Raw genomic sequence first — 12,773 nt, forward strand, 5'->3', positions numbered from 1 at the left:
CATTGCTGAGGCCAATCATTACAGCCTTGGTATACATTCAAAAATAGTCTACATATGAACAATTTATCATCTTTTCTGATTCTCTATCCCGTCACCAGGCACTGCCAAAAGTCTGTCCAAATCATCAAATTACTTTAAACATTTTAGAATTTTATAATGATCTTTCAACAGGCCAATACGACATCGCCTTTTCTTGGTTGCCAAGTCATGTGGGCTTAAAAGGCAACACAATGGCTGATGCTGCTGCTAAAGCAGCACTCAACAAATCTGTGACACCACTTCTAATTCAATACAGTGATTATAAACCTGCGATCAGATGTTACATCAAAAGAAGTGGGACACCCAAGTGGTTATCAATAAATTACATCAAATTAAGCCAACTATCGGTTACACCTACTTGGGTTGTCAGTCCAGATTTGAAGAGGTCATTTTACGACGATGTCATATTGGCCATTCAAGATATACAAATGAATATTTATTGAAAGGTGAGGATCCTCCATTTTGTATCCCTTGTGATGAGAGAATCACAGTCAAGCACACGTACTGCTTGCCTGTATTGATTTTGCCATTACAAGGGATCAATATTTCAAAGTTTCATCCATAAAGGATTTTTTTAATCTAAGTTCCAATTTAATAATACGTTTTTTAAAAGAAGTAGAATGAATTGATATTTTTTTATGTACAAAGTTACTTTTAAAGAAATTGTAGTGTATAATTATTAACCTTGATTGTTTGTGGCTGTGCCCTCTTTGCTGACAGGTTTTTATTCTTCTAAATTTATATATTATTAATGTTCTCGTCACTATAGGGATGAAATATTGCCGATGTGACGTAGAGTTTTAACTCACTCACACTTTATCGTGTTATCTATAAATAGTGTATTGCGTAAAATTAACATACCCAAAAATCTAACATACTCACTCACTCACCAACCCATCCACTTACTCACTCCTTAAGGATTAGTGGATCATGAACATGAGCTTAAGCCATAGTTTCGTTGTAAAAGAAAATGAATTTCCTCTCTCTATCTGTTGCCAGCAGGACGTCACGTGTTCTCTGCCTTGTGTCTATTGAGTGCACAAACACGTGACGTATATTTATACGGAATGGGATGGGCTCACCCGGTCCGGTCATGTGACATATTGTAACTGAAGGGTAACAGTATAAAGACAGAGACTGGCGTAATGCGGTGCTGCATTTGGAGCTAGAGCTACTACTGGATTCAGGCAGTGCTTGGTCACAGCTGGTAAGTATCGCTTATTCTTTACTGATGATATACTGTTGTAAGTTTTGAAAAGATGTAAACCATAACACTATGATTAACCATGCCATGCAGTCCATTAATCAAGTCAGATATGTTTGTGAAATTTCAACATTTGAATTGAAATGAAGACAGGGGCGAAACAGATCATAACGCCAATTCAAAAACACAGACTGTACATGTAGACACCCGTCATCGGCTCAAGTCACGTTACTTCGTCCTTCACTAAACATGGCAACCGTTCAAGTAGTATTACTTCCTTCTTTGTTGCTCCCTGTGCCTTATGGGACGGGGGAGAGAGTTTTACGTTGGGAACTGACCTCATGTTCATGTACAGGTACTTTCATTTTTGTCGTTTTGATGCGTCAGAAATGACGTCATGTATGGCCACGTGACTTTCCATATAAGGATCTGTCCTGTCTACCTGTTGAAGTGATGGAGCCGACACATAGAATCTTGAATAATGCGATTACAGATTTTGTTCAACACAAAAAAGTATCATAAAAACAAGATATATATGTCTCAAGAATAGTTATTCAGTATCGGAAATACATACTTACCATGCCTCTTCGAACCTAAGTGTTTAGTTGAGTTAGGGTGGATGATCCCCCACTTTACCTTACCCTTTGGATCCTTGAATGAAAAAAGGGAACACAATATTCCGCTACTTTACATTTTTAACTCATTATTTCCGAGGAATTCGATTGGAGTCATGCATGGCAAATGAGAAGGAAATATCTCTGCACCAACTGATGATGGAAGCTTCAGCATTCGGTGGGGATGTATTTCACAGTAGCGAAATAGCTATAGGCTGTTATCTCAACTTATTTCTGAGTGAGTGAGTGAGTGAGTGATGAGTGTGGTTTGTCGCCACTTTTCGCAATATTCCAGCAATATCACTGCGGGGGACACCAGAAATGGGCTTCACACATTGTACCCATGTACCCGAAAACGGGTCTTTGGCGTGACGAGCGAACGTTTTAATCACTAGGCTACCCGACCGCCCCCGTTATTTCTGAAATATTCTGTGTTTAAAGATGACTGTGCCAATAATTATTTTTGGACACTATGAGCAAATGTGGTTATTGCAGTATACAGAAAAATTTGGGAAAAGTAGTGAATATGGAGTGTGTGTATCGGAAATGTGACAATCACGTAAACCGGGATCTTGTGATGCAGTACAATAAACACAATCCAAATTTTCCCAAAGCACTCCCCAGTCATTAGTAGATCAAAGCATTACGGTGACATTCTCCTTTCAAACAAGACAAATATATTAATTTATTGTTATTTCATTCCGTGACTGATTCAAGGATATATAGTTCGTATGACAACATAAATCGCACCTAATCGCAAGCACACAAAGTATGTATCTAAACTACCAGTTGACGGACTTTTTTCTGGAAGTCTAGGTGGCTGAGTGGGTTAGATGACTGGTTTTATGTGTTTACGATTAGGTGCATAACTCTGGCAGTGTTGGTTCGAATCCGGAACGGGACTTAACCCCCAAAAGTACGAGAATCTGTACTTTACTAAAAGGTGTTATCCCAAATATAACATGTGTTATATTTGACAGTTTTCTAAATGGCATTGTGAATTCATGCATTGAAATAGGTACCAAGGGAAAAATGGTACTTTCCTAATTTGTTGATGTCATGTTCTCTGCCTGAAATACAAAGTCTTTTCGGGCAGTCTAATTTCAATCGGGAGCTATCTCCGTTGTTTTCGTACTTGCGAAAAATGGCGTCAGTCACGCTGTACGTGGTCGTTGGTCAAGCTATTAATCGGTCATCTAATCCTTAAGGTAAACATTATATAATTATCTTTCCATTCGTAACTTGCAGAAAATTATAAACGGTGCTTACCATGAAATTGATAACTCGTAAATATTAGTTTTCCCAAAATGTAGGCCCACTCTCTCTCTCTTAGGTTTGTTTGACCCGTGAAGATCCGGGGTAGAATAGGTCCGACTGCGTGGATCGATGCTCAAGATGTCAATCACTGAATTGTCTGGTCTTAACTCGATTATTTACAGACCGCCGTCATTTAGCTTGAATATTGCGGAGTGCGGCGTTAAATATGCTAACAAACAAACTTAGGTTTGTTTAGTGCTGTTCCCCCCGTCATATATGGTGATCAAAACAAGTCGGCCCACATTTGTATAGGACTACAGAAAAGCTTCATTGGGTTGGCATAGTGTTGATAATCAATTTCTAAAGGGGGGCAGACTTTTTGCCGTCATAGTGATTGCAACGGGAGGGACTACATTTATAAATCGCGAAGTTCCATTTACTGATAACCATTTTCTAAAATGTGTGCCTACATTGTTCCCGTCATATATGGTGATCAAAACAAGTGGGCCCACATTTGTATTTCACCTAGCTTTATTAGGCTGCTTAACTAATGCGGATAATCAATTTCTAAATGTTGCCCACATTTTCCGTCATAGTGGTAGCGACAGGAGCGAACACATTTATAAATTGCTAAGCTTCAGTAGGTTTGCATACTAATAACCATTTTCTAAGATGTGGGCCCACTTCTTCCGTCATATACTAGTATATAGTGATCGAAACAGGTGGGCCAACATTTATAGATCGCTAGGCTTCATTGGATCTTTTAGTTGGCGCACATTTTTTAATAATTACATACTTTAAAGTTTACACTGTTTCTTTCATGCTGATTGGCTGAGTCACGTGATCTGATGTTTGGAGTTCACACACCTGTGAACGGAAAGAATTCTCGATCGGTGTTTACAATCTGCTCGTTTTTCTATTTTCTTTTTGATCCCTGCATTAATTAGCAGTAATTAATTAAGTATTTTTGCCTGGTCTTAAAACATTTCATCTGACTTAAAAATAAATAAATGCTTTGGTTCTTGGGTTTATAATTTTATCTATCTGCTAGATGAAACAAAATGGATTACCCTTACGGTGATTTGGATATAGAATTGCTATCTATCAACACAAATAACGCATGTGAAGAAAATGAATTCTGTATAATTTCTGAGGTGAACGAAATTGATTTATTCAGCGATATTGACTTTGATGCCTTGTTTTCGGAAATGACAGGAATCTAGCACCAAGACAATTGCGAATAAAAACAATGCTGTACCCTGCTCAGATGTGGCCACCCACACAGATCAACGTTTAACGCGACTGCTCCTGAACTAAAACCCGATTCACTATCGTATTGGGGAAAAATAAAAATGTAAGGAAAGAAACTTTAATTAAAAAACAACAAAAACCAAAAACTTGCCTACCCGTTTTACCGATTGGTCACTGGAAACGAGGAAATATCTGTTAACGGCAATCTCCGTACAATCTAGGCCGAGAAGCGGCGGCACATGAGGAATGACGGGGCACACAAATGAAGCTGGCATCAGGTCATACAGTAGGTCCATCTTCGATGACAAGAAACACCAGCTGAGCAAAGGATTACAGCACACACGACAAATTCCCTAACTCCAAATAAAACACACCCTGACGTTGAAAATTGATACAAACCACACAAGTTTCAGAGCACTCCGTTCAATTCCCACCAGTCCATTCCACATCGTCCGAATTGGTTTGCGATTATCCAAACACAAGCAACACATTCATAAATCGGTGATATTCCCAATTTGCTAGTGCCGTAGGAGGGTTCATTCGTCAGGGTGACAATTGAATGACAAATTATTAGCTTATGCTTGCCTTTTTATAGCCACTACCACGAGTTACGAATACCATAACTTGCACGTGCGTTTGCTTTACTGTTTTCCTCCATGACATTTTGGAACAAGTGTGAAAACAATGTCGTTTAAGACATTGCAAATCGACATTGGCTGCGTTTTGACGCACATTTCCAATAACATATATCCAATTGATATACCAGATTTATTGTGTAGTCAGGTTCAAAGAACTACATACTATCTGTGCGTTTCTATTTTTTTAAGAGTCTATATTATGAAGTCATTGAAGTTTGAATAACGTCATTACAGCTGATCACTCTCGTTCAAAAATAGAGTTTTGTCAAAATAGTTACGACGCAAGAAACATACTTTGAATAAAATATGAGAGGCAATACCACTGAATCTACTTTTTCCAGTATAACACATCAATCTAATCATACATGTCGGTGGAGATATAAACCTGAAAACTCTGTCTACACATGAATCGAACTCGGACATGATACCAGCCTAAGACCTCAAACGTTTCAGGGAACCTGTTCGATAAAAGGAATAACTCATGAATAATAATGACACAATTAAAAGTCACAATACTCATTTTGTGTAGCCAAATGGTAGTTTTTGATACGGGTCTATCTACATAGATAAGCCAAGCTGGTCTTGTTCCCTTCTCGAACCATCGAGAATGCGGTTTCGCCTAACTTTATGCCATCTTCATCCAAATCTTGCGCTCTTCAATGGATAAGTGCCATTTTATATGAATATATGCAGCATGGTATATTCGTTGACTTCCATACTTTATTTTCCTGTCAAATGTGTGTAGTTGACGGCGTAATTTTCCACGATCAATCTTCTCATTTAATTCTCATGCACAGGAAACTGATTTACATCACGTGACATATTGCAAACACGTGTTTATTTATATTACCTTTTCCTTTCAAATTCATTCAGTTTCATTTACTATTTCTTCTGAAAAGTAACATTAAATGTAAATGTTTATCCTACCTTAACTTCATTTATTTAGCCTAAATACTTGTGTTCAGTTTCCAGTTTTATCCAGTTTCACGAATTTATTCCTATTTTTGTATTAGAAGTTTACACTACTTAAGATTGGGCTGAGATTATATTTCCGTGTGCATAACCACCCGTCCTTGATAAGCCTGTTGATCTGGTTACACACCCATGTGAACAATAAAGGCGTTCAAAGCAAAACAGGTTATTAATATCACGACAAAGATTATGTTGTTAGGTGGTAGAATTCCAGGAAAAGGAGTTACTGTACACAGAAGGACGTCATATAGCTAGACTGTTGCTGGACAAACAACCTAACATTCTTATCACATTATCTGAATCGTACAAATGGACTCTGATTCCTGCAGACGTTTCTGTAGTTGAAGTTGACACTCCCTGATATGACTTAAATACTGTTCAAAGCGGCTTTAAACCCATTTCACTCACTCAGTATCAATGCATATCATTTCGAAGATATGTTAAACGCCACGACATCATACTTATCTCCACTATGTATGTTTTCAACAATCATATGAATTCCTGCCATGCGTCTAGTTTCGTATATTTAACCGAACCTTGACATCTCGAACCCGTTCTCTTGAATGTACAAATATCTCGAACCTATTCTCCGATTTGCCCACTTATTTCGATTTCGAGATTAAAACAAATTGTGTGATCTCGAACCTTTGATTCGGTTCCAACATCGACTTTGCTATTTTATATCTTTATCTCGAATTTGCCACATTAACAGTTTTGTGGAAGTATATGTAGGACCTATACTCACACATAAAACATCCCTGTAAAAGTACAATGCAATCTAAACTAATTTGGTCAACCAATGATGTATTTATTTTTAATACATTTGTAATGGTAATCTTTTTGAACAAATAAACCACCGTGATTAGACATGAGTAAAATCATGGCGGCACTTCCTGATTACATGAAAAAGTGCTAATCAAAGTCGGATTAAACGCATCAAAGTGGTGTCATGCTACTCACAATATTGAATTACCAAGGATGGTGCAAGAGTGGCACTTTATTGATTTGTCAAGTAGATAGACTGTATAGTGATTGCTAATTTCTTGTGTATGTAACCGTAAGCTATGTATGATACTATCTATATATAATACTGTTTCTGGATCTGTTTGGATGTCCATACCTCGTTATCTCGAATGTCCGAATATCTCGAAGTTACAACACGGTCTCACTTAGTTCGAGATAAAGGGGCTTTTTATGATCAACAAAGCAATTCTTCTTTGAACAAACAATTCCATAGTACAATTCACAATTTCATAGGCAGTGCCATCTGGACGGCTAGGCAACTTGACAATTTGTCACGTGATAAAACGGTAATGCGGCCGGCTAAAGCTACTGTTACAACTGGCTTAAGTGATATCTTCAGCATTTATATGGTATCATCATGCAATAGCTCTTGTAGATAGGATATTTAAGATGGTAACGTTGTGCAATAGCTCTTGTGGAAAGAAGTGATATTATAACTGGCATGTGTGTTGATATAATAAATATTTGAGATGGTAACATCAAGCAATAGCTCTTGATGATGGAATTGATTTTGAAACTGGCATATAGGATATCAATAATATGTTAGACTTAATTCATATTTTAAGACAAGTACTTATGAGATAGACCTACTGTGAAATAAGAGGTCGTATATCGGATTTATAATAGCACTAAATTAAATTTAAAAGCGAATGTTTTTGTTTGAATTATTACCAAAAGTGGCAATGTTTATGTGGACTGACGGCTTTTCTCGGTGTTTGATGTTGATGTGGGCCTATCCTCTGTTAACTTGTCATGATAAGTGTTCATATCCTCAACATAATGTGACAATAAATCGAATTCAATATGTAATTTATTTTAAAAGCAATAGCTTCATCTATTGAGCCATGATATGGAATTAATGTGACCATATATTTTTGCTGAATCTTTAAGAAAGCAGACTTTCCATAAATTTAGCCGAATTCGACTGAATACTTTTTTCTCTGCGTATGGAGTAATTTGTTTAGATGATCACCTGATTTGCGCAAGTAATGAGTTGAGCTCATCATCACTCAATCCATCTTCGAAAACAGATGTGAAATTTCCAACAGCAAAATCGCCGTAATCCATCGTCATATCGATAGTTTGTTTGGTGTCAATCAGAATCAAGTATTTACTCAAGTCATGGTAGAAAAAGTGTTGAATAATTAATTACTTTCTTAGTAACTGAACACCTTTCCATCAACTGCACCAAACTGTTGACCACTCGCTGGAGTGGTATTAACCTAAGTCAGATTACTTATTTACCAATCCAGATTCATTTATTGAATAATAATCACATACGTTTGATGGTAACACCACGCAAAAGTTCAGTTTAAATCAGTGTTAGTCCCAACCCACTTTATCATTGTAAAGTGTGCACAGGTGTTGTAGTTTAAGACAACCTGGTTTCAATAATGAAGGGATCTTGTATGTTTCATCAAAGCACTCAGCGCAGCAGACTGTTTGAACACAGCCTCTTTTTCGCTCTGTCACACAATGCATGTATCTATGTAGGCCAGCATGCACCAGGTGTCACTTCCTTTTCGCTTCACAATACGCAAGATATTTAAACACGCAACGTAATACACCAGTGGTCGTTTAGTAGGCCTTGATTGATTCTAAAATGCGCAATATTGAGGTTTCGGGGTATTGATGTCTGTGTTCTCTGTAAATGAGAAGTGTCGGTGAGGTAGACTTGTGGTTAACAAACTCGCTCGTAACCCCGACGAACCATGGTTTGATTCACCACATGGCCGTGAACCGCATCTTCAGCACATGAAGCCCGGGTTAGAATATTTGTTTTGTTGTTGTTTTACGCTGCATTCAGCAATATTCCCGCTATATGACGGCGGTCTGTAAATAATCGAGTCTGGACCAGACAATCCATTGATTGACATCATGAGCATCGATCCACGCAATTGTGATACTATGAAATGCATCAACGAAGTCAGTGAGTTATTTTCTTCAGATAATTGATTGTTTATTTCAAGTTCATGCTTTTGAAAGGTTTTATAGCATTTAATTGATAAATGATATTCTGTGTACTTCATCTTTCGGAATGACAAAACCAATTCTGTGCCAAATTCTTTTGGGTTCTTTTTATTTTTGCTTTGATTTGGAGATCCAGATAATATCATCACGCTTTGGCCACTGCTACTCTCTATTCTTTTTCTTAGGAAGGTAATTTTGATCTCATCGTCATCATCAACAATGGAGCAAATATACCAGTCTCCCTCATACACAACTCCGTTGACATCTGCAATGCCTGGACACATTTGATCAACAGAGAGTAATATGGCGGCCTGTCTTTCTTCAGCCTTCTTTGTGTAAATGTTACTTCTTTTCACTATTTTCTCAAATCAGAACTCGGAAAATAAAAAGAAATTCTCCACTTTTCTTTTTCAAGATAGGACTCCAATTATCCTCCTCTCTTCCTTTCTGTTTTGTCTTTTCCCTTCTCTACATTGGTTTTACCCATTTGTGAAATGTACACGTTTTGTCCCTGTAAATATTGATCTTTGTAACGTAGGATACCCCCTAAAGGTAATGTACATTACCACAACAATATTGATAACGGATAAGGGGGCAGTCGGGCAGCCTTATGGTTAAAGCGTTCGCTAGTTTCGCCGAAGACCCACGTTAGATTCCCGACATTCGTACAATGTGTGAAGCCAATTTCTGGTGTCCCCCGCCGTGATATTGCTGGAATATTGCTGAAAGCGGCTTAAAACCAAACACGCTCCCTCTCTCACTGATAACTGATTAGCAATTGCAGGGAATGCTTTGATAATGTGCGTTCTACAGACTTAGTGCGTCTAACTTTCAACTAATGAAATAATACAAATAATATATCAATAAATAAATTGTATTTATGAGTGAGATTTACTTTAAGATGGTCCATGTACAAAGTTATATCATATTTGTGAAGAGAATCGTTGTCGTCCCTTAAACCACCCTTTAAGATCGAAGTAAGAAATAATTTTCAGCAACCCAGTCGGGATTGGGTTATCACGCTTGCTGACTTAATTGACTGTATGTCATTGTGTCCCAATTGAGTAGCTCGATGTTCATATGATGCACAATGACCTGCTGTTTTTTTAATGGGGCCTGAAGAGTTTAGTCAGGGCCTGCAGCTTCTGAAGTCTGTAGGTCCCGATGGCAGCCTGGTAATATATATTTTTATTTTAAACACTGATTATTTATCAATTTATCGTTACATGAGACTGTTTACAAGTGATGAAGAATTGACACATTCTACAGTCAGAAAAACGTAAAGCTAAAGTCTTCTTGTTTTTAAAATGTTCATTACTGGTAACCAGGTAGACACTCTAATCAAGAACAGCAAGATTCATGCTGACCAAACGTGACCCATTGTGACCCATTCTTGTCAAATGCAAGTATTCTGACGTTTCTTTTTGTCCTTTGAGGAAGTATCACAAAACTAATTAAGATAGAAGAGAAATAGTCTCAATATCTTTTTTTTTGTGTGTGTAATATGAGTCAATCACTTAAATTATTCATACAACTTCAAGTGAAGTCATATATACAGGTGACGTACTTTACAATCATATCAATTCTTTATTCCCAAAGCACCCACTTCGGCGGCAGGCATATATTTATAACAATTGCAAAACAATCAATAGCATGATCACAATAGCGGGTACGGTCTATATTTTGTTCTAACAACACTAATAATAAATTTAGACAGACTTTTTTTGTAATAGAGAAACATATAAGAATAGGATTCGATATATCTATGTATCTAATGTTGTGTAATACTGAAAAAAAGGTGATATACAAAAGACAAACGACATATGCACTTTGTCAGTTTTTTCAGGAAGACAAACTAAATAATAGAATGTATCCAGTGTAAAGTTGTTTATGGCAGAACTGTTAGAATGCGTGCACATCTAGGTGGGAATTTTAAAAACGACAGCAACGTAAATCAAATCTAAAATTATAGTACATCTGTGTCTTAAAAAGAATCAGTAAAGAATAAACGTTATATAGGTTGCATGTAATTGATGCGATCCCACATTTAATGCACATTACACCTTGAAATTACCATGGTCTGTATTCAGCATACAGCACAAATGCAACGATTTATTGAGAATCATTCGTGACCAGCTCGTCCCCTTTCGGGAAGAGACGAATGTAGACTCAAGTCCCTCTGTTCGATACTGGCGTACTAAAGAGTACACGAACTACTTCAAAATTGCTTGAAACAATTATAAAAGTAATTTATACATTATCCTTTCTAGACAGTGTTGACAAATAGTACATATATTTTATATGAATTAATTACAATACAGTTATGAAGGAATGTCATATCCGCCGTGTCTAGAGATGTAGAGAAATATTTCTAAATATATACCAACAACATGGCGAGACCATGTTAACATTCAAACCCCTTGTTTCAATCTATTAGACCCACAGTGTTTTGCCACAGACTGCTGACTTGCCTGGCCAAGTCTCGATTATGTATGAGCAGCCGTCATTTACATGGAATATATCAGTGCAGTGTTAAACAACAAACAAGCTTGAATATATAAAGCTCGTTCAAATTTAATGTGTTAAGAAAAAGGGAACAATGACAATCTTATTAACTAATGTAAAGACACGTAAGAGGTGAGACCCAATGAATTACAATATCGAAGCCCTACAGAAAGCTAGCGACACTGATGTTTAAAGACATATTGTCATGCACCTCACTGTCGCATTTGTAATAGCATGTGTTTATTAATGTGCTAAACAATACGAAGGCGCTCCGAAAGGCTTGCAGCAATCAAGCCAGTCTGATCTGATTTCAGAATAATCACGTTTGCTTACGAAATACGAGAAAACTCCGGTCAGGTGATATGCAAATAAGCCTGTGGCAGCGGTGTTATACTACGTCACCACTGCGCCGGAGTGTGATGCAAGTGAAATGAGAGTGGAATCAGATTTCAAAAGGAGGGACCAAGAAGGGACATAACTACGATCGAGCCACGCAATTCCAGCCTTGTTCGGGAAGGGTGAAAACTGGACGTTCATTGTCAGTTAACCCCCTTGCTTCGGGAAGATGACAAAGTATACGTGATGGATACATAGAGGTTATCACGCGAGTGTGTTTGGGGATGGTAAATAACCTTCATCCACGGGTAGCTGGATGTAGCTCAGAACTGTTGAGTCCCACAGATTTTAACGAATTAATATTTTGTTTTGCTTTTTTGCAACATTTTTTCAATGCTTTTTGTAGCCCTCGTGGTGAGGTTCTAACAAGAGGTGTGTCGTCTGCAACCGAAACAGTTGGAATTTCTAGACCAAATACACAAATACCACTATTTGCTTGTCTAAGGGCTGTTATAAGGTCATTAATAAAGACTAAGAAGAACCAAGCAGAGAGAACTCTTCCTTGCCCGACACCTTGTCTTACATGGTATATATCTGACTGTTCACACTGATAAGTAACAAAAGCATGGTATTTGTATAGCTATGGTGTAATAACTTCCATGTATTTCCTCTGATACCCATTTGGTGTAATTTATAAAAAAAATGCCGTTCTGCAATATTCTGTCGAAAGCCTTTTCATTGTCTAAGAAAGCAGCATATACTGTGGAATCTCGCTGTATGTAAATTGAATACTTTCAATAAGGTAAAAACAGACATTATTGCCTCATGTTCTTTCCTAAAGCTGAACTGGAGCATGTCGGGGAAATCAGGATTTGTCTTTATCATTTTTAGTTCAAGGCACTTAGCAATAAGTTTTTCAAACAGCTTTCAATGTATGAAGTTAAGGTTATACCTCTATAGTTT

General features: G+C 37.3%; 1 protein-coding gene across 1 annotated transcript in view; it reads left to right on the forward strand.

Moving 5' to 3' along the window:
* The first annotated feature begins 1,171 nt into the window (after positions 1-1,171).
* Positions 1,172-12,773, forward strand: part of LOC139471225 (serine/threonine-protein phosphatase 6 regulatory ankyrin repeat subunit C-like) — a 39,130-nt gene continuing 27,528 nt past the window's right edge. The window contains exon 1 of the mRNA XM_071253518.1: positions 1,172-1,246. The gene's annotated coding sequence lies outside the window, so the exon portion shown is untranslated. The remainder of the gene's footprint in view (positions 1,247-12,773) is intronic.

The sequence above is a fragment of the Haliotis cracherodii genome, unplaced genomic scaffold (genome assembly GCF_022045235.1).
Source record: "Haliotis cracherodii isolate W230 unplaced genomic scaffold, xgHalCrac1.p SCAF_22, whole genome shotgun sequence".
Lineage (NCBI taxonomy): Eukaryota > Metazoa > Mollusca > Gastropoda > Lepetellida > Haliotidae > Haliotis > Haliotis cracherodii.